This window comes from Salvelinus fontinalis, chromosome 23 (assembly GCF_029448725.1).
Source record: "Salvelinus fontinalis isolate EN_2023a chromosome 23, ASM2944872v1, whole genome shotgun sequence".
Taxonomy (NCBI): domain Eukaryota; kingdom Metazoa; phylum Chordata; class Actinopteri; order Salmoniformes; family Salmonidae; genus Salvelinus; species Salvelinus fontinalis.
Window position 1 is genome coordinate 15,388,301 of NC_074687.1, and position 22,800 is coordinate 15,411,100.

A 22,800-nucleotide genomic window follows, 5' to 3' on the forward strand; every position below is an offset into this window, starting at 1 on the left:
AGCATTCACTCAAACTTTACTGTGTTTGCCAGCAGCTCTTAGCAATGCTTGCTTCACAGCGCTGTTTATGACTTCAAGCCTATCAACTCCTGAGATTAGGCTGGCAATACTAAAGTGCCTATTAGAACATCCAACAGTCAAAGGTATATGAAATACAAATGGTATAGAGAGAAAAAGTCGACGCGTCATAATTCCTATAATAACTACAACCTAAAACTTCTTAACTGGGAATATTGAACCACCAGCTTTCATATGTTCTCATGTTCTGAGCAAGGAACTTAAACATTAGCTTTTTTTACATGGCACGTATTGCACTTTAACTTTCTTATACAACACTGTTTTTGCATTATTTAAACCAAATTCAGCATGTTTCATTATTTATTTGAGACTAAACAGATTGTATTATATTAAGTTAAAATAAGTATTCATTGTTCATTCAGTATTGTTGTAATTGTCATTATTATACACACACACACAGCAAAAAAAGAAATGGCCCTTTTTCAGCACCCTCGCAAAGATGATCTGTGACATTATTTGGAATTTGACGCATTTTCATTGTAAAGGGTTTAAACATTGTTTCCCATGCTTATTCAATGAACCATGAACAATTAATGAACATGCACCTGTGGATCGGTCGTTAAGACACTAACAACTTAGACAGTAGGCAATTAAGGTCACTATTATGAAAACTTAGGACACTAAAGAGGCATTTCTACTGACTCAGAAAAACACCAAAAGATAGATGCCCATGGTCCCTGCTCATCTGCGTGAACGTGCCTTAGGCATGCTGCAAGGAGGCATGAGGACTGCAGATGTGGCCAGGGCAATAAATCACAATGTCCGTACTGTGAGAAGCCTAAGACAGCGCTACAGGGAGACAGGACGGACAGCTGATCGTCCTCGCAGTGGCATACCACGTGTAATACCTGCACAGGATCGGTACATCCGAACATCACACCTGCTGGACAGGTACAGGATGCAAACAACTGCCAGAGTTACACCAGGAACGCACAATCCCTCCATCAGTGCTCAGACAGTCCGCAATAGGCTGAGAGAGGCTGGACTGAGGGCTTGTAGGACTGTTGTAAGGCAGGTCCTCACCAGACATCACCAGCAACCACGTCGCCTATGGGCACAAACCCACCGTCGCTGGACCAGACAGGACTGGCAAAAAGTGCTCTTCACTGACGAGTCGCGGTTTTGTCTCACCAGGGGTGATGGTCGGATTCGCGTTTATCATCAAAGGAATGAGCGTTATACAGAGGCCTATACTCTGGAGCGGGATCGATTTGGAGGTGGAGAGTCCATCGTGGTCTGAGGCAGTGTGTCACAGCATCATCGGACTGAGCTTGTTGTCATTGCAGGCAATCTCAATGCTGTGCGTTACAGGGCAGACATCCTCCTCCCTCATGTGCTACCCTTCCTGCAGGCTCATCCTGACATGACAATGCCACCAGCCATACTGCTCGTTCTGTGCGTGAATTCCTGCAAGACCGGAATGTCAGTATTCTGCCATGGCCAGCGAAGAACCCGGATCTCAATCCCATTGAGCACATTTGGGACCTGTTGGATCGGAGGGTGAAGGCTAGGGCCATTCCCCCCAGAAATGTCTGGGAACTTGCAGGTGCCTTGGTGGAAGAGCGGGGTAACATCTCACAGCAAGAACTGGCAAATCTGGTGCAGTCCATGAGGAGATGATGCACTGCAGTACTTCATGCAGCTGGTGGCCACACCAGATACTGACTGTTAATTTAGATTTGACCCCCCTTTGTTCAGGGACACATTATTCCATTTCTGTTAGTCACATGTCTGTGGAACTTGTTTAGTTTATGTCTCAGTTGTTGAATCTTGTTATGTTCATACAAATATTTACACATGTTAAATTTGCTGAACATAAACGCAGTTGACATTGAGGACGTTTCTTTTTTTGCTGAGATATATATATAAAAAAAATAAAAGCTGATTAATCGGTATTGGCTTTTTTTGGTACTCCAATAGATCGGTATCACCGTAGAAAAATCTTAAATCGGTCGACCTCTAATTTGAACGATCCTCCAACTCGGAATTCCAATTCAGGAACTCTTTCTAGAACTCCGACCAAAAGATCACTGACGTCATGATTTGACCTCAAATGTTTCTGGGTTCCCAGTGGTTTTAAAAGCACCATAAACTAATGATAGGCTACCCTTCGCCAGCTCATATCTGTGTGAAGCTGGATTCAGTACCCTCATCTGCATTAAAACCAAATATTGATCCAGGTTGGATGTGACAGCAGAGGTGCACACTGTCGACCAAGCCCCCTGACTTTGAGAAGCTCCGACGCAACATGCACACCCATCTCATTAGTGGTGGTGAGATAAGAGCGATTACGTCAGACTAATTTGCAATGGACTGTCATAGCCCCACATTAAAAATATTACGTTTTTCTAAGTAACGGAAACTCACGTAAACTCGTACATCGCCTTGGTCCGTACAATTTCCCTTATTTTAGCGCCCCAAAACTTAATACTTCCAGATCAACTGTAATGTCAATACCATTGTAAAGCACAATTTCTCCCCTTTCCAACAGAATAAATTACATGACCTAAACGCAGCCCGTTTCTGCATAATTCAAGCAGGCAATGAGCCCCTTCGGGTCTTTTTAAAAATGGCGGGTGGGGAAGCGAAACTAATGCGTGAGAGTGAGAAGGAGAGATATTGTGTACGTGTACGTTACGACATGACACGTCAAGATGTAAACGAGGGTCAGTTTTTTCAACTTTTCTCCAATACTATAGAGCCATTACCATGTCGATCAACGCTTGAATAGAAACCTAGTTCACACCCCCGATTTTGAAGTCAACACAGTCGCTACAGTCCCATTAGTTTTCTTTGTAGCCTCATTTGAATGTCGTGGTTATGCACATTTGTACGGAATGGGGTGAGTTTATGTTAGTAGGAATGCTCAGGAGTAGACAAAGTTGAAAAGTAACCTTTACGAGACTTGTGGCAGGGTCTACAGGCAATCACGGACTACAAAAAGAAAACCAGCCATGTCAGACACCGTCTTGCTCCAGACAAATTAAAAACCTTCTTTGACCACTTTGAGGATAATACAGTGCCACCCACGCGGCCCGCTAACAAGGACAGCGCCGCCTCCTTCTTCTCCGTGGCCGACGTGAGTAAGACATTTAAACGTGTTAACCCCCAGACGGCAGCCATAGCCGCGTCCTCAGAGAATGCGCAGACCAGCTGGCTGGTGTGTTTACGGACATATTCAATCTCTCCCTACCCCAGTCTGCTGTCCCCACATGCTTCAAGATGGCCACCATTGTTCCTGTACCCAAGAATGCAAAGAACTGAACGAAATGACTACTGCCCCATTTCACTTACTTCTGTCATCATGAAGTGCTTTGAGAGACAAGTCAAGGATCATATCGCCGTCACCGTCACCTTACCTGCCACACTAGACCCACTTCATACTGAACAGGTCCACAGACGATGCAATCGCCATCACACTGCCCTATCCCATCTGGACAAGAGGAATACCTATGTAAGAACGCTGTTCATTGACTACAACTCAGCATTCAACACCATAGTACCCTCAAGCTCATCATTAAGCTGGAGGCCCTGGGTCTCAACCTAGCCCTGTGCAATTGGGTCCTGGACTTTGATGGGCCACCCCCAGGTGTTGAAACAACATCTCCACTTTCTGACCCTCAACACTGGCGCCCCACAAAGGTGCGTGCTCAGCCCCCTCCTGTATTCTCTGTCCAACCATGACTGCGTGGCCATGCACGTGTCAAACTCAATTATCAAGTTTGCAGACAACAGTAGTTTGCTTGATTACCAACAACGACGAGACAGCCTACAGGGAGTAGGTGAGGGCACTCTGTGTGTGTGGTGTCAGGAAAACAACATCACTCAACGGCAACAAAACAAAGGAGATGATTGAGGACTTCAGGAAACAGCAGAGGGACCACCCCCCATCCACATCGACGGTACAGCAGTGGAGAAGGTAGGAAGTTAAGTTCCTCGGCGTACACATCACTGACAAACTGTGTGGGTGGACCATTTCAGATAGATAGTGTGCTGAACAGCGCCTCTTTAACCTCAGGTGGCTGAAGAAATTTGGCTTGTCACCGAAAACCCTGACAAACCTTTACAGATGCACAATTGAGAGCATCCTGTTGGGCTGTATCGCCGCCTGGTACGGCAACTGCACCGCCCTCAACCGCAAGGCTCTCCAGAGGGTGGTGCGGTCTGCACAACGCATCACCGGGGGCAAACTACCTCCAAGACACCTACACCACCTGATGTCACAGGAAGGCCAAAAAGATCATCAAGGACAACAACCACCCGAGCAACAGCCTGTTCACCCCGCTATCATCCAGAAGGCGAGGTCAGTACAGGTGCATCAAAGCTGGGACCGAGAGACTGAAAAACAGCTTCTATCTCAAGGCCATCAGACTGTTAAACATCCATCACTAACACAGAGAGCCTGCTGCCTACATAAGACTCAAATCACTGGCCACTTTAATAAATGGATCACTAGTCACTTTAACCAATGCCACTTTAATAATGTTAACAAATCTTACATTACTCATCTCATATGTATATACTGTACCTTATATCATATATTGCACCTTGCCTATGCTGCTCGGCCATCGCTCATCCATATATTTATATGTACATATTCTTATTCCATCCCATTAGATGTGTGTATTAGGTAGTGTTTAGATATTACTGCACTGTCGGAACTAGAAGCACAAGAATTTTGCTACACTCGCATTAACATCTGCTAACCATGTGTATGTGACCAATAAATTTGATTTGATACATCTAGGCCACATCTCTTGGTTTTGGGTTCACGTTTGGTATGTTCGCCAGACACTCACCATGCTGCAAAGGCCCTCGTGCACAGTACAGTCCAGTGTTCCAAACTTCATCTGACCAAACAGCTGGATCGAGGCTTTCCTCAGCTCAGGGAGGAGAGCACGACAGGGCGGACACCACTACAAGGAAACAGTGTTGGTAATGGACCAAACCCAATGTATCTGCCAAATCAACTGGCTCTAGTCCAATTTACACAATGTCTGTTTACTTTCAGGGATTAATGTTAGTCACCAACAGATTATTATTTTAGTATAGCCACACCTATCTTTTCAAACATTGATAAGCAAGTATTGTATTAGTCACTAACATTAGGCTGATACTTACAGGAGCAAAGAAGTCAACCATCCAGGGCTCCTTTCCATCACTGGGGAAGTTCTCTGGTCTGAGAGTGGTGACATGGGCGCTGACACTCTCCTTAGCAAATGCTACAATGTTATACAGCAAATCCTTTCCTGGAAGAGCAGAAACAGTGTTTCAAGTTTATTTGCCATTTATAATGAATACATTGGAAATATTACTCAGCAAGCACTTGATAAAAACCACAATAAATAAAATGTACATAGGTGTATACTGTACAACGGGTGAAAAGGTATGCAAAGTGAATTTAAAAAATACAAACTTCATGTATTTGAATAAAACATGGACTTCTCAAAGTCATGAATCCCAAGGCCTTTAAAGACCGCGATGCAGGACTTCTGAATGTAGAGGGAGCCACACAGTTCTGACTCAGTAAGGCAGTCCACCTTTCCCACCTGAGAAAATGCACAAAGACTGAAACAGTGACGTGAATCAATAGTGAAACGATAGAGCGATATTCAGTGTAGATTCCAAGCTACACCTTACATGTCTGTGGGCCCCCTTCAGAAGAGCCTTAAGCTTCTTATACTCATGAGACACCATGGTCTTCTTTCCAAAGGAGACAAACTCCCCAAATACAGGCGTACCAATAGGACAATCTCCCCAAATACAGGCGTACCAAGCTTGTAGCGTCATAACCAAGAAGACGAGAGGCTATAATCGCTGCCAAAGGTGCTTCAACAAAGTTTTGAGTAAAGGGTCTGAATACTTATGTAAGTGTCATTTCAGTTTTACATTTTTAATACAATTGAAAAAGATATCTAAAAACATGTTTTCCCTTTGTCATTATCGGGTATTGAATACTTATTTAAGTATTGTGGAATACAGGAAAAGGAGGACCGAGCACGCCCCCATTCTCATCGACGGGACTAGAGTGGAACAGGTTGAGTCAAGTTCATTGGTGTCCACATCAAACTACCATGATCCAAACACACCAAGACAGTCGTGAAGAGGGAATGACAAAGCCTATTCCCCCTCAGGAGACTGAAAAGATTTGGCATGGGTCCTCAGATGCTCAAAATGTTCTACAGCTGCACCGTCGAGAGCATCCTGACTTGTTGTATCACTGCCTGGTATGGCAACTGCTCGGCCTCCGACCGCAAGGCACTACAGAGGGTAGTGGGTACGGCCCAGTACATCACTGGGGCCAAGCTTCCTGCCATCCAAGACCTCTATACCAAGCGGTGTCAGAGAAAGGCCCCGCAAAGCAAGCGGTAGCAGCACGGTAGCAGAGCGCCAAGTCTAGGTCCAAAAGGCTTCTTATTAACAGCTTCTGCCCCCAAGCCATAAGACTCCTGAACAGCTAATCAAATGGCTACCCAGACTATTTGCATTGTCGTCATCGTCCCACCGTCCTCTCTCAACTTTACGCTGCTGCTACTCTGGTTATTATCTATGCATAGTCACTTTAATAACTCTACCTTCATGTACATATTACCTCGACTAACCTGTGCACCCGCACATCGACTCTTAACGGTACACCCGTTAGAAAAAAAATGTATTTATTGTAGAATAAGGTACAAAATGTGGAAAAGGTGAAGGTCTGAATACTTTTTGAATGCACATTTGCAAATCTGTGTATGTGACCAATAACTTTGATAATTTAATATATTGTAATAAAACAGGCAGGGAGCAGGTTTCGAAACCTCCACCTTCTAGCCCGAAAAAAAAAAAAAAAAAAGCATAATCGAGTGGCAGAGTCGATATCCGCACTTATAAACTCAGGGTCATTACACTCTCAAAGAGCGTGTCCTTGCGCTAGCTTGCGACTCAACATCTTATAGGAAGGCGCTCACTGACCAAGCACACGCACTGTCGTCACTTCTGACACCAATGTAATGAAACAAGCAGGGAGCAGGCCTCGAACCCTTGACCTTCTAGCCCGAAGTCCAGCACGCTATCGACTGTGCCGCAAAAGCTTGAGTCAAAATCTGCGCTTATAAACCCAGGGTCGTTACAATATGATATAGGGCAGGCTACTCACTGGGTTTTTATCTGGATGCATGGTCAGAGCCAGCTTTTTGAAGGCTTGTCGTTTTTCTCTGGTTGTGGCTTCTCTGGACACCTTCAGTAATTTATAGTAATCCTCAGATGACACAGAAGCTCCCAGGCAACTGTAGACAAGCAGGGATCCCAGCAAAATTCTGCTCCAAAGCATCTGCCCTGGATTCTGAACTTGACAGGCTAGTTTTGATTTTTCAGGTGGTAGAGATGCCATTGCCACAGGTCTCCTCAGTAAACACACAGTGCAACAAGTTTCAGTGCTGGATCTCTTAAGTTGTTAGTGTCACACACACCTCATCCTAGGTAGGAGAAGCAACCCTAGAATGTTCTGACGTCTGTCTGTGGAAAGAAAGATCGAAATAATTACAACGTGATTTTTCAGAACGTGACGTCTACTAGAGACATGATTGAATGGTGACATAATTGGCCAAGTTAGCAAGGTAAGGCAAATGAAGCTAGCTATGAACACAGCTGTAACACTTACATGCAATTCAGATCAGTGTTTCTTTCTAGAGATGCAAGATCATACGATCAGAATTTGGCAAGGATCTTGCATCAATGACTTCTTCACAAGCTACAAGGCTAGCTAGCTATATCAGTGTACAGACCCCAGGCTAGTTAGTTAACTTAGTAGCCCAAGGTGGACTGTTAACGAGACGAGCGCTTCTCCTTTAGGTCCAAGTACCGTATGTTATTTTCAGAGGTAGACTGGTTCTGGCAGCCAAAACAGCTAAATACTCCACGCACGTCAAGCGGTACCGGAGCGCCTAGTTTAGGTCCAAAAGGCTCCTTAACAATTTCTACCCCCAAACTATAAAAGACTGCTGCTACTCGGTATTTAATATATATATGCAAACTCACTTTACCCCTACCTACATGTACAATTTACATTGACTAACCTGTACCCTCGCCCCGCACATTGAGTCTGTACCCCCTGTACCCTCGCCCTGCACATTGACTCGGTACCCCCTGTATATAGCCTAGTTATTGTTATGCCATTTTATTGTGTTACTTTTTATTTTATACTTTATTTAGTAAATATAAAACGATGCGTGTTAATGTTCAGACCGAGCGTTGAGCTCTTAACAAAAACACTCCCATACAGAAGAAATCTTCGTCCAATGATTTATGTGCAATGTAATGTAATGTAACTAATGGGACAGAGAGTAATGATCAGGGCTAGCAAGTTAGATCTCAAGTATGTTAGGTGGCGCAATTAGCATTTTTTATTTCTGGGTGTCACCAAATTAAACTGCCTCGTGCTCAATTCTTGATCGTACAATATGCATATTATTAATTCTATTGGATAGAAAACACTTTCTAGTTTCTTTAGCCGTTGGAATTTTGTCTGTGGGTGACCCAGAACTCTTTCTACAGCGAAATCCATGACAGGTACTGCGATGGTCTGAGAGCGAAGCTCTGATTTCAGATCAGTTTTGAAAGTCTGTGAATATCCTATGGAACGACATGAACTGCACCCGCCTTCCCCTGGATGTCAGTAACCAATGAGAAGTGGAATGGGCTTGCTGCGTAGCTCTCAGAGGTTATAAAAGGCCAAGGAGCGAGAGGAGCCTTCCTTTCGACGCTGAACATTGCGCGAAGTGGACCTCAGGATGCCATTTTCAAACGCTCAATTTTAAACGTTAGATGTATCCATCTGTAATTTAATTAGACATAGGTGTTAGAAGCATCATAACGAAGCTATTTTAAACCGAGTTATATCAGATTATGCGAGTATATTGCTATTTTTCGGAATTTCAACAGTATTGCGCCTTGAGGATTTGGACACGTTGGTGCAAAATAGCTATGGCTAGCTAGTGTTAGCTGCTATATCAGAAGTTGAATGCAACGTTTCACAACCAAGCAACGATTCTTTTGGACAAAGAACCACCATGGCAAGATTCTGATGGAAGCTCGTCGAAAAGTAAGAGCTATTTATGATGTTATTCCGTTTTTATGTGGAAAAATGTAAACTCAATAATGGTGAATAGTGACGCCGTTATTGCGTCACTAGTCTGGCTGTAACGCACACTGTATGTCTAGTAACGTTAATTTTAAAAATCTAACTCTGCGGTTGCATTAATAACTAATACATCTTTCATTTCATGTCCAACCTGTATTTTTTTAGTCAAGTTTATGAATAGTTTTTGATAAAAATATTTGTATTTTCAAAATGGCGCCGGCCAGATTGCTTGAGTAGTTGAACACTATTTCCATTGTGTAAGCACGATTTGTGCAGCTAAATATGCACATTTTCGATTGTGTAATATGATGTTACAGGAGTGTCATCTGAAGAATTCTGAGAAGGTTAGTGAAAAAATTAATATATTTTGGCGATGTTGAGTTATCGCTCTCTTTGGCTAGAATCAATGCTCTGGTAACGTTTGCATATGTGGTATGCTAATATAACGATTCATTGTGTTTTCGCCGTAAAACACTTAGAAAATCTGAAATGTTGTCTGAATTCACAAGATCTGTGTCTTTCCATTGCTATGTGCTGTGTATTTTTAAGAAATGTTTTATGATGAGTAAATTGGTAATACACGTTGCTGTCTGTAGTAATTCTAGGAGCTTTGGTGAGATTTGTGATGCTGGCTGCAATGGCAAACTATGATTTATACTGAAATATGCACATTTTTCTAACAAAACCTATCCTATACCATAAATATGTTATCAGACTGTCATCTGATGAGGTTTTTTCTTGGTTAGTGGCTATCAATATCTTAGTTTAGCCGAATTGGTGATAGCTACTGGTGTTGAGAAAAAATGGTGGACAAAGAAAAAGGGTGTCTTTTGCTAACATGGTTAGCTAATAGATTTACATATTTTGTCTTCCCTGTAAAACATTTTAAAAATCTGAAATGGTGACTTTATTCACAAGATCTGTATCTTTCATTTGGTGTCTTGGACTTGTGATTTAATGATATTTAGATGCTACTATTTAAATGTGACGCTATGCTAGTGATGCTAATCAGTGTGGGGGGGGGTGGGGTGGGGGGGGATCCCGGATCCGGGTTTCTGAGGCGGTAAAAGTTAATGTTATGTCGCTAGCTACTTCATCATTTGGATCAGATATCTACACAAAAACAAAAAGCCGTTAAATGCATATACTCTGAAATCTTGCAAATGAACGTTACCTTGACAGATTGACTTGTTGGCACACTTTTTATCCGGGTTTGGGTCCGGTGTAATGAGATAACTCGACCTGGTGCAATACGACACTTATTTCATAGAGCGCTCCGTAAGCCACGCCCCAGTGTTGGACTGGTTTTAATACGCTAAAAAGCCTCTCATTTTACAGTGGGTCCGCGATGGTTCTGTGTAGCCTAGTTGTGCTAATATATTTGAGACCAGTGTATTGCAGTTCATTTCTTCTTTGAATTAACAAGTAAAATATATTTGAGTAGTAACCAGCGAAACAACGAGTCCCAGACAGTTCGCAAAATAGAACATACCAGAGGGGGCATCGTTTACTAGGCTACCAAAATTATTGGGATCATCTGGTTACCACAAGTATTTGGAATACATTGAGCTCGTTGACGAAACAGACCATAAAACGCCTTTTCACACGAAGGTCCGCGTTGGGTCTGTGTAAATGATGCGATTTTATTGGAGACAGGTTTATAGCAGTGAATGTCATCTATTAATTTACTCTTACAGTATTTCTAAGTAGAAGCAATATCAGCAAGGGAAGCTAATTGTTCTCACTTTATGATACAACATTAAGATTTGTCAGCCTGACTGTGGGGCTCTTTGCCTGAATTATTATGATTTATTGTCATCACAACAAAACTACTTATTTTGCTGAAATGGAGATATAATTAAATGTTGCTTTTTTGAAAACAAATGGGCCTGGCTGAGAATAGAATATTCCGTTTTGCCGCGGTTTACCTCCATTTTCTGGATTATCTTGTGATCAGAACAAAATATTTATTTTACTCAACTAGAGATTGAAATAGTTTTTATTTGACAAGATGGGCCTGGTTTACATTTTTTTTTTTAAATACGTTAAGGTTCCAAAGACACAGATTAAATTTATTTTAACTTTATTTAACGTTTATTTAACCAGACAAGTCAGTTAAGAACACATTCTTATTTACAATGACGGCCTACCAAAAGGCAAAAGGCCTGCGGGGACGGAGCTGGGATTTAAAAAAAAAAATAATATATAAATATAGGACAAAACACACATCACGACAAGAGAGACAACACTACATAAAGAGAGGCCTAAGACAACAACATAGCAAGGCAGCAAAACATGACAACACAGCATGGTAGCAGTACAAAACATGGTACAAACATTATTGGGCACAGAGAACAGTACAAAGGGCAAAAAGGTAGAGACAACAATACATCATGCAAAGCAGCCACGACTGTCAGTAAGTGTCCATGATTGAGTCTTTGAATGAAGAGATTGAGATAAAACTGTCCAGTTTGAGTGTTTGTTGCAGCTCTTTCCAGTTGCTAGCTGCAGCGAATTGAAAAGACGAGCGACCCATGGATGTGTGTGCTTTGGGGACCTTTAACAGAATGTGGCTGGTAGAACGAGTCACAATTCCATCAATTGTAAACCTTCTGCATCACTTTCAAGGAAGTACTTTTAGTTTGAAGGCAAACCGCAAATTCCACTATTGTGCCTAACTTTTATTGTGGCTAGCTTCACAACACATAACCCGTTCCGGTGGAGCCTCACTAGCCAGATGACGCAAACTGGCTGCTTAACGTTAGCTTTGGGCAACAGGGTTAAGTAGCTGACTAGCAAGTTCAATTTCAATAGGCGAACAACAACTGGCTACCCAGCTAATACTCACCACAATGATTCCTAAATCATTGCTAAGAATAATGAAAATGACTGCAGTTTCTACTGGTCATTGTTTTCAGGCTGGTTGAATTGTTGCTAGCTAGGTACCCCAGAAGTTGCGGTCGAACAAATAATGCGTTATTACCAACGCGGTATTGTAAACACATCGTTCGTGTCCGGTGTTTGCTTACTTTTTTGTACAGCTTTGACAGTGCTACTGATAGTGGTGGCGCTTGGCTTGCACGTGCGAATGCAGAGCACACATATGGAAGGCCAAAAGGTTCAAATCGTCTTAACACTTGTAATTATCATTTTCACTTGCTTTTTTCAAGTGTCAAATGTCACTTTTTGTACATGTGATTTTTCACCTGTCCAGTATGGAAGGCCAATAGTTTCAAATCGTCTTGATTTGAACACTTGTTATGTGCATTTTTACACACGTCCATTACACCTGTTCAGTGTGTATTTACAGGTGATTGGAATGTTTTGAATATTGTGCTTTCAGCCGCATGAAATTGTGCCACTGCACATGTTCTGAACGCCTGTGTAGTAACGGGTACATTTCATGCTTCTGAAAGTACCACATTGTAGCCCCTCCCACCTCAATTTCCGTGAGTTTGACTTTGTTTGACTTCTGGCCTGTTGCGATGAATCGCTTACTCAGATGTTTCTAAATGTGGATCAAATTGTTACAAGTAGTCAATTACATTTACAGAACGTAAACGCTACAGCAAGGCATTGTTGAGAAAAATGGAGGAAGAAATTAAAACAACTTTTTCCACATAGCATTACAACTACAAAGCTGACGCTGGTTAGCTAGCTTATTTTCATTGAAATAGCATGGCTAGTTAGCTAGCAATAGTCTTCTTTCTAACCTGTAACTAATGGTTGTTACTGTAAGAAATTGTAATAGAGACTGGGAACTAGTAATAACAACATTTCAACATAAGCCATCTTTTATACAAAATACACATACTCCTCATTTCTCTTGGACATATGCTGGACTTATTAAGATGACAACCACAGACACACACAACTCCCCTCCCCCATGACAATCACAGACACACACAACTCAAGGTTGGAGCACAAAACAAAGAACTATCTCAGGAACCAATGGAACGTTGACACCAGGCCTGATCAGGACTACCCAAGACCCAGATCGACCAATCGGAAGGCCAGACTACAAGATCAATCTACTTTGCTTGTTGTCTATATAAAACTGTACAACTGTTTAAACTACCTCTTTTCCGGACGATTCCATATGAATCAGACAGAAAGAGCCTTGCTGCAAGATTTTACTAAGATATCTTTACATGTGATTAAACGGCCTTATTATAAAATTATCCACCTCGTCCTATGTCTCCTCTTGTTCTCCTGTCTCCAGTAAACGTTTTATCAACATTACGTTGTGGAAGAGAGCAACAGTTCTTTGTACTTGTCATTTGGTTGAGATTAATATTAGTTTAGAACATGAAAATAATGTTTACTTTGTGTATATTTGTTGTGTAATTGGTTGGCTTTGCTAGTAAGCAAGCTGAGATTTATGTGCTGAAGTTGGTCAACTTAGCTAATGTTTTAGGAGAACAGGCTAGCTCCCTGCAGAATCTAGACAATAGAGAATGGAGAATAAGATCTGGCTGTTGCAGTGCCCAGACGAGGTGAGAGCAAACTGCTACAGCGATAAAAAGGTAAGATTCTATCTTGAGTAGCTATATTTCAAGGTTGAACCAATGCAATATGTATTTTATTGGCTTGCTAAATGAGCTGCTTTTCCTGAAACTGTCTATCTGATAAAGTTGTTAGTTCTAGTTATTGTTGTTCTTATGCAATGTCCAGGAAATGGCAAGTACTCAAGCATCTGCAGACCAGTGATGAGATTGGGAGGAAAGCCTATTGAACAAGAATGTTAGTTATATAAGATAAACATTTTATTGGCTTGCTAAATGAGCTGCTTTTCCTGACAATGTCTATCTGATAAAGTTACTCTTAGAAAAACAAGTTGCTATCTAGAACTTATAAAGATATTCGGCTGTCCCCATAGAATAACTTTTTGAAGAACCCTTGTTGGTTCCAAGTAGAACCAACCCAAAAGGGTTCTACCTTGAACCAAAAAGGGTTATACTATGGGGACAGCTGAAGAACCCTTTTGGAACCCTTTTTTCTAAGAGTGTATCTAGTTGTTCTAATGCAATTGTAACGGATGTGAAATGGCTAGCTAGTTAGCGGTTGTGCGCGCTAATAGCGTTTCAATCGGTTACGTCGCTCGCTTTCAGACCTTGAAGTAGTGGTTCCCCTTGCTCTGCAAGGGCCGCGGCTTTTGTGGAGCGATGGGTAACGACGCTTCGTGGGTGACTGTTGTTGATGTGTGCAGAGGGTCCCTGGTTCGCGCCCGGGTCGGGGCGAGGGGACGTACTAAAGTTATACTGTTACACAATGTCCATGTTACAGCCACAACACGATGATCATGTAGGCAAGCATATGAAGACGAGCGAGGAGGAGAGAAGCCTGCTTTGGAAGAGCAAGCTAGAACAACAACTAGTGATATCAGATAAACATGTTCAGGAAAAGCAGGGAGAGGGCAAGCTAGTAGTAGTAACATTATTATTTGAAACCTCACATGCTCATAATCTGTATCTGTGTTATATTTAAACAATAAGGCACCTCGGGGGTTTGTTGTATATGAACAATATGCCACGGCTAAGGGCTATGGATAGCCCAGCTATGGATAGCCCTTAGCCGTGGTATATTGGCCATATACCACAAACCTCCAAGGTGCCTTATTGCTATTAAAAACAATTGCTATTGCTATTACAACAGTAAACAAGTAATATTGACTCATACCCGTGGTATAGGGTCTGATATACCATGGCTTGCTATCTCTCATGTTGTACCGATCATCAACATGAACAAGACTGAATTCTGTTGAATTGTCAACTGGTCTAAATTCTTATTCGGAAGATGTTGCTGTTCAGAATGACATGTTTATGACTGTTGATGTTCACAGGAATCTCCAAATGCTATGTTGAACGAGCACCATGGATGAAGGAGGGGGAGGAAAACGGACAGCTTCTTTCTACCATACCTTCAACAAGTCATAAAATGTTTGCTTCATGAATAATTGTTACATCAGAAATAAATACAGAATTGTTTTAGTTTATTCTGTTTCTAATGTTTTTTTACCTGGATGTGAGTCATTTAGCAGGTCTATAGTATAATGTATTGTTTTTTAAATGTTTATTAAATATCTATTCAGTCAAAACTCACTTATTATTTTATGTTTGCTAAAATAATGTGTGTTTTGTACTGTTACTTTTTACATACTGAAACGGTCTCATTAGTTTTGAGCTAGACTATGATCGGGGAAATGTCTACTGTAAATGTCTACCTTTTTTAAAATGTTGATGAATGAAATCAGCATCGTTTTTTAAAATAGTTTGTTGCCACTGTCTAGTGAGGAAGTGGGCGATATGGAATACATTGGAGGAGGAAGGGAGAATTAATGAGAAATCAGAACTTGGACAATGTCAGGGAATAAGTAGGTTAATGTACAGCCTATCAATGACAAAAGAAACAGTGCAGAGGTAGCCTTAAGATGACATTAGATATTTCTAATGATATTTCTCCCTTTCTAGGGAGTTTTTCCCAGCCAACGTGCTTCTACACCTGCATTGCTTGCTATTTGGGGTTTTAGGCTGGGTTTCTGTACAGCACTTCGAGATATTAGCTGATGTACGAAGGGCTATATAAAATAAACTTGATTTGAGATATTTGCATGTTATGTACTGAACACACGGCTTGCCAGCTATTCTCAAAACATTGGATTACCAATTTGAGCGGTGACGTCTCAGTTTGCATGTAAAGTGTTGATCTCATGTTTCATGAGCTGAAATAAAAGATGTCAGACATTTTCCATAGGCACAAAAAAAGCTTATTTCTCTTAAATGTGGCACCCTGGTCCTTCCACCGCTGCCTCCTTAACAGTTTATAAATTCCTTTTTAGAAAACAATTTAATTCAGCCTTTGTGGTTTGGAAAGTATAGTGACTATTATTGCTTTAATTTATTTATCAAACAAATAGGGTTTTGGAGAAGTAGGTACTTTTCTCAAAACAATATCTGGTGGATGGAAAGTGTCAATTTTTTTCCGCATGGACTTCGAGCTTGATACTTCAGACAAGGAAAAATTATAGATAGCTAATTAAAGAAAATACCTTTAGGAATTATGAAGTCTTTATGTGCTTTTTTTCAATATGTAAATATTTTTTTTAAATCACAAAATGTGACATTAGCTACCAAATAAGTTGTTTTTGGCAATTATCCAAAAACAACTCAAAGTCCATTCCTTACCCAATAGGCTGAACAGGTGATGATAATGATCATGTGTAAAAATGACCATAACACACGTTCTAATCACATGTAAATGAACACTGAACAGGTGTAATGAACGCATGTAAAAATGCCCATAACAAGTGTTCTAATCGGCTGTAAATATACACTGGACAGGGGTGCATTTACCTTAGGGTGCTAAGTCCTTAGTTTTAAATTGTTGTTCTTTAGTTTTTTATCCTCTTATGTTTCTTGTGTAGTAAATGTTTCTGTTTTTATTTTTTCTGTGAAGTGCATTGTGTTACATTCATGTCTGAAATGTGCTATATAAATAAATCCTGATTTGATTAATTACTCTGTTACAGAATAAATGGGCTTTGGAATGACCTAGGTTCTTCCTCCACTGCAACTTCCTCAAAAGTTTATTCATTCCTTTGTAAAAACAATATTTCCATCCAGGCTTTGTGTCTTGGAAAGGGTAGTGACTATTAATACATTAATCTAACAATCAGATGGAGTTTTGGAAAGTATGTACTTTAGTCAAAACACCACCATCTAGTGGATTCAGTTTGTTTTAGAGTGTCATTAGAATTTGTAGGAAATCACCATTCAAGATGAAGGCTGGAGGAACATTGTTTTATAAAATAATTGTTGTATAGCACACTGTATTACTTATACAACTAATATAAGGACAGGACATGAGTAGAAATTAACGTGGGCATTGTTTCATGCGTTTCACAGGAAGAACATTAAACGCATTTCAACGTAGGTAAGCAAGGGGGGGGGTACAGGTACCCTAAAGGGACAAAACTAGAATATCAATACACAACATAATCCTCCCCCTTTACCTTTGATGACTCATAAGGAAAAAGTAAATATACACTGTTTTGCCTACTGTTTTCTTTTTAACATAAGTTCTCTTAATGTAAATAAATGAACTTTTCAGAATAACCTTTTCTAAACTAGGGAAAGAGGGTAGACTGCCTCAGTTCCCAGACTTAACCCTGGGGTGTATTCTGCCCTAATGTCGGAGGTTAGTCTGAACTAAATAGTCAACCTGTCAGGGGGTCGTCTTTCTCTTGCAGGGTAATGACGACGTACAGGTGAGTCTACAGTCACATTATCTCTGATTCTGAGTGGTGATGGTGTATGCCCAGATTGGGGTGCAATAGTACCCTACGTAGGCACTCTGGCTGGTTCAGGTGAGTCAGGATGCACTTTCCACATTTGTAGGTTGCTGCAGTGGATGTTCAGGTGATGGCTCGTAGTCATGGTAGGTCTCCAGTAGCTGATCTTGGTTTGTCACTTGACATGAGTCATCTCTGAGGTTGGTTCCTGGCAACAGTTGATCCACGTGTCTCCTCCAGATTATGTTTTCCGGTGTGTGAACTGTGTAGGACACTGTGGCTGGTATCCACTTTGGACCTTTGCGGTAGTTCCGAGCAAGAACTCTCTCCAGCCATGAAGCTTCTGTCTTTTGCTTTGCTCCGTCTCTCCACCTGTGCTCGCTGTTGTGTCTGTACAACCTGTTTTGTCTTTGGAGGTCTCAGGAGGTCGAGTCGTGTGCGAAGCTGTCTTTTCATCAAGGCTGACGCGGGTGCCACTTTGGTTGTAGCGTGGGGAGTGTTTCTGTATGTTAACAGGAAGGTGTTTAGATGCCTATTGAGGGAGCCGTTCCCTTGTGATGAAAAGCTTGCTTCATTGTTTGGACAAACCTTTCAGCGAGGCCATTCGTTGCAGGGTGATACGGCGCTGACTTGATGTGTTGAATTCCATTTGCTTCCATGAATGACCGGAACTCTTCAGACACCAGTTGGGGTCCATTATCACTAACGAGTTGCGTTGGCAAGCCGAAGCGACTGAAGATTGACCGTAGCTCTTCGATGGTTCTCTCCGCTGAGGTGCTCTTCATCACTGTGACCTCAGGCCATTTACTGTGTGCGTCAACTACGACTAAGAACATACAATCCTCCAGTGGGCCTGCATAGTCTATGTGGACTCGCTGCCAAGGCTCTTCTGGGAAGTCCCATGGGTGTAGTGGCGCTAGCTGAGGTATGTTCCTCATCTTTTGACATGCAGAACCTGACTTCACCGTGTCTTCGATAGCTGCGTGTAGACCTGGCCACCAAAAGTAGCTGCGTGCAATCTCCTTCATTCGCACCATGCCACAGTGCCCTGAATGGAGTTCTTCAAGCACCTGCCTTCTCAGTGGCGGCGGTATGATTACTCAAAAACCCCATAGCAAGCATCCAAACTGGACTGTGAGCTCGTTTCTCCTCACTAGGTAAGGTTGTAGGCTGTCCGACATCTCTACTTCTTTTCCACGAGTGACAATGTCCACGACCTCAGACATCACTGGATCAATGTGGGTGAACTTTTTCGCTTGGACAGATGTAACTGGGGCGTTCGTCACTTCCTTGAAGTAGAAGATTTCAACCTGGGATTGCTCAGTGTGTGTGACAGGTAAGGGAAGCCTTGAGAGGCCGTCTGCATTGCAGTGCTGCTCAGACCTTCTGTACTTGATATCGTACTGGTGAACAGATAACAATAACGCCCATCGCTGCATGCGGCTGGCTGCAAGCGACGGAATGCCGGTGTGGGGACCAAAGATGGAGGTGAGGGGTCTATGGTCCGTCAGCAGTGTGAATCGTCGGCCAAACAGAAACTGATGAAATTTCTTAACTCCAAACACAATGGCGAGTGCTTCACGCTCTATCTGTGCATAATTGCTCTCGGCTTTACTTAAGGTCCGTGATGCGAAAGCAATTGGCCTTTCTTCACCTGATGGCATGATGTGTGAGACAACTGCACCAACGCCATAAGGCGATGCATCACATGCCAACTGTAATGGCAAGTTGGGGTTGAAGTGGGTTAGGGCCTCTAACTGAGCTAAGGCTGTTTTCACTTTCTTGAAGGCCTCCTCACATCTGTCTGTCCACTTCCACTGTTTGGTTTTGTTCAAAGGTTCATGCAGTGGCTTTAACATGTTAGCTAGGTTTGTCACAAACTTTGCGTAGTATGTCAGTAGTCCTAAGAATGATCTCAGCTGACTCACGTTCTGTGGGGATGGAGCTTCCACAAGGACCTTCACCTTCGATGGCACCTTGTGGAGCCCCGAACTGTCGATGACGTGGCCCAGGTACTCAACAGAGGGCCAGAAAAACTCGCATTTGTCCTTCCGGACCCTTAGACCGTACTCCTCCAATCTCTGTAGTGTAGCGTTCAGGTTTCTCAGGTGCTCCTGCTCGTCTTTGCCGGTGATGAGTAGATAATCGAGGTAACATTGGACCCTAGTGAGCCCGCTCAGTATCTGGTCCATAGCTCTCTGAAACAAGGCCGGAGCTGAGGTGATTCCAAAAGGAAGCCTCCAGTACCTGTACAGTTCTTTGTGAGTCAGTATGGTCAACAGTTCTTGTGACTCTTGGTCCACATAAATCTGTAGATAGGCCTGACATAAGTCTATCTTACTGAATTTTTGTCCTCCAGCTAAACCAGAAAAGAGGTCGTCAATGAGGGGTAGTGGATATTTTTCAGCAGTCAAGACTGGGTTAATGGTGACTTTGAAATCACCACAGAGTCTGAGTGATCCGTCTTTTTTTATGACTGGAACAATGGGTGTACTAACATTCACTAACATTCACTGGATCCAATACTCCACTCTCGACTAGTCTGTGTAGCTCAATTTCAACTTTTGGTTTTATGGCGTATGGGACAGGTCTAGCTTTGAAGCATTTTGGCTTGCTGTCTGGTTTCACGGTCAGTTTAACTGTTATGTCCTTCATACTGTCAAGTTCTCCTTTGAACACATCCGCGTGTTTCCTCAATATCCCTTGTAGGTTTGTGTCCTCTTTTGCAACCATGTAATTTTCCTGCCAGTTTAGTTTGATCTTTTCCAGCCATGTGCGTCTTAGCAATGCTGGATGGTTGGCTTTCACAATGTAGAGTGGTAGCTTTACCTTCTGTTTGTTGAGCTCCACCGTAACAATCACGCTTCCTCTCACTGGAACAAACTCACCGGTGTATGTTTTCAGCATCATCTTTGTGGGCTGTAGTGTGAGGTGATGTAGTTTATCCTTGTATACAGCCTCAAACAGCAAAGATATGGCTGCTCCAGTGTCCACTTGCATCCGTACAGCGTTTCCATCCAGTAGCGGTGTCACCCAGTAGCCGTATCCATTGTCTGAAATGGACATAACATGCAAAGATTCTTCCCCTTCAGACAGGGTATCACTTTGTTCATCCTCTGTGTGCTCCATTTTATGCACTTTCTTTTTGTACTTCCTGAAGTCGCTTTTCCTTTGTTCAGTACTTTTGTTTGATTGTGTCTTTTTGTTTTTACATGCACGTTCGATGTGACCCTTTTCCACAACTTCTGCAGTCTAAGTCTTTGCACCAACACTCCTCTGCTTGGTGACCTGGTTTCCCACAGCGATAGCATGGCTTGCCACCTCCTGCCTTGTTTTTTTAACCACGTAGACAGCTTATGCACTTTGGTCAATGCACTTAGCTGTTGTGTGTCTTTATTTGCCATTTCCATTGACGTACTCACTTCTATTGCTCTCTGCAATGTTAAGTTACTCTCAGTCACATTCTCACAGGGTGTAAAACAAGCCTCACCCAAGGACGCTACACTTGGCGTCACAACCAAGTCCTTAAAAACCTTGCGTCCGCCCTGGAGGACAAGCGAGCTGCCACCAACTCCCTACCACCCCCAGCAGCATCACACCCCTTACGGACGACCTTTGTCCGCGAAGGGGCTAAACCACCGAAGAGCGGCTCTACACCATTAGAGCGAGACCAGCTGCGCTTGGCCCGCGACTGGAAAATGCTAGCTGACATTGGCCGGCAACTTGTGTTTCCTCCGGAGATCGCAACCACCACCCTAAGACCTGACATGGTGCTCTGGTCCCATTCGCTCAAGAAGGTCTTCATCATTGAGCTCACAGTACCCTGGGAGGACTCAGTAGATGAGGCTTATGAGCGGAAACATCTGCGCTATGCCGATCTAGCTGCCGAAGCACGGCATCATGGCTGGAACACAGAAGTCCGACCAGTGGAGGTGGGCTGCAGAGGTTTTGTGGCGACATCTACAACCAGACTGCTTAGAGACCTGGGAATTAAGGGCCAGAGCCAGCGTTCGGCAATCAAAGCTGTATCAGAGGCGGCAGAAGGCAGCAGTCAATGGCTCTGGATGAAGAGGAAAGACCCCAGCTGGGCCCCGAAGTGAGAGGGCCAGGAGGTATGCGGTCAACAATGCTTGACTCAGGGAGGAAGACGCCCCTGCCATGCATAGTTCAATGGGATGTTGGCTATCAACAACAACGCAACTCCTATGACTAATTGGGAATGGGACGCAAGCGTAGGATTGATCACCCTGTCGCTGGCCGCCTTTGGGGAGGGTGTATAGTGTGAAAGGCCGAAACACCCTAGGAACCAAAGGTACACTACTGACAATGCGCTCCCCAAATTTCACCAGTCTCACTGTTCATGAACTCTTGGAAGTGCTTGCACAAAGGATAGTAACATCTCATCCTGTGTTCTTGGAATCAGTCAAAAGGCGTTTCTGAATTGCTTCGCTGTGCATGCCACACACTAACCTATCACGTATAGTGTCACTCATTGATCTCCCAAATTCACAGTGTTCAGATAACTGTTTCAATACAGCCACAAACTGTGAGATTGATTCCCCTTCATCTTGATTTCTCTTATGAAACCGGAATCTCTCTGCGATTATCAGTGGTTTGGGAGAATAATGTCCTTTTAAGGTAGCCACAATGTCATCTTATGATTTATCACCTGGTTTTTCAGGCGTCACTAGGCTGCGCAGTAGATTGAATGTTTTTCCTCCCTTAACAGTCAAAAATGTTGGCACAACGACTTCTGCTTTAATTCCATTTGCCAACACAAAGCACTCAAAACGTTCTGTGTAATAACTCCATTGTTCAGAGGATTCATCAAATGATCCTATATTTCCAATCAATATAGACATTTTCGGTTTATTTATTTCTCACACTTTTCAGACGGTCCCTTACTCCCAGACCCTTTTCTTTCTTTCTTTCTTTTAACTCAAGCTGACTTCACTTTCTCCTGCAGCGAAACTCTTCCTATCCCTCGAGGCTCTCGTTGCCGTGACATCAAAAGCTAGCTAGCATCACTCGACTGGCTAGCTCCACGTTGTTTGCGTCTTTCTACGGTGAAGAAATATAAACTACTTTAACTCAGACTTTCTGCCAAAGATGATGAGCACAAACGTGAGAACGTTTCTTCCTCGTCGCCAGTTTTGTTGTATAGCACACTGTATTACTTATACAACTAATATAAGGACAGGACATGAGACGGGAGTAGAAATTAACGTGGGCATTTTTTTATGCGTTTCACAAGAAGAACATTAAAAGCATTTCAACGTAGGTAAGTAAGCAAGGGGGTGTAACAGGTGCC

The 22,800-nt window shown here is 42.6% G+C and overlaps 1 pseudogene; it reads right to left on the bottom strand.

The window, feature by feature from the left end:
* Nucleotides 1-18,526, bottom strand: part of LOC129821578 (dnaJ homolog subfamily C member 10-like) — a 47,430-nt pseudogene extending 28,904 nt beyond the window's left edge.
* Between the last annotated feature and the right edge of the window lie 4,274 nt (nt 18,527-22,800).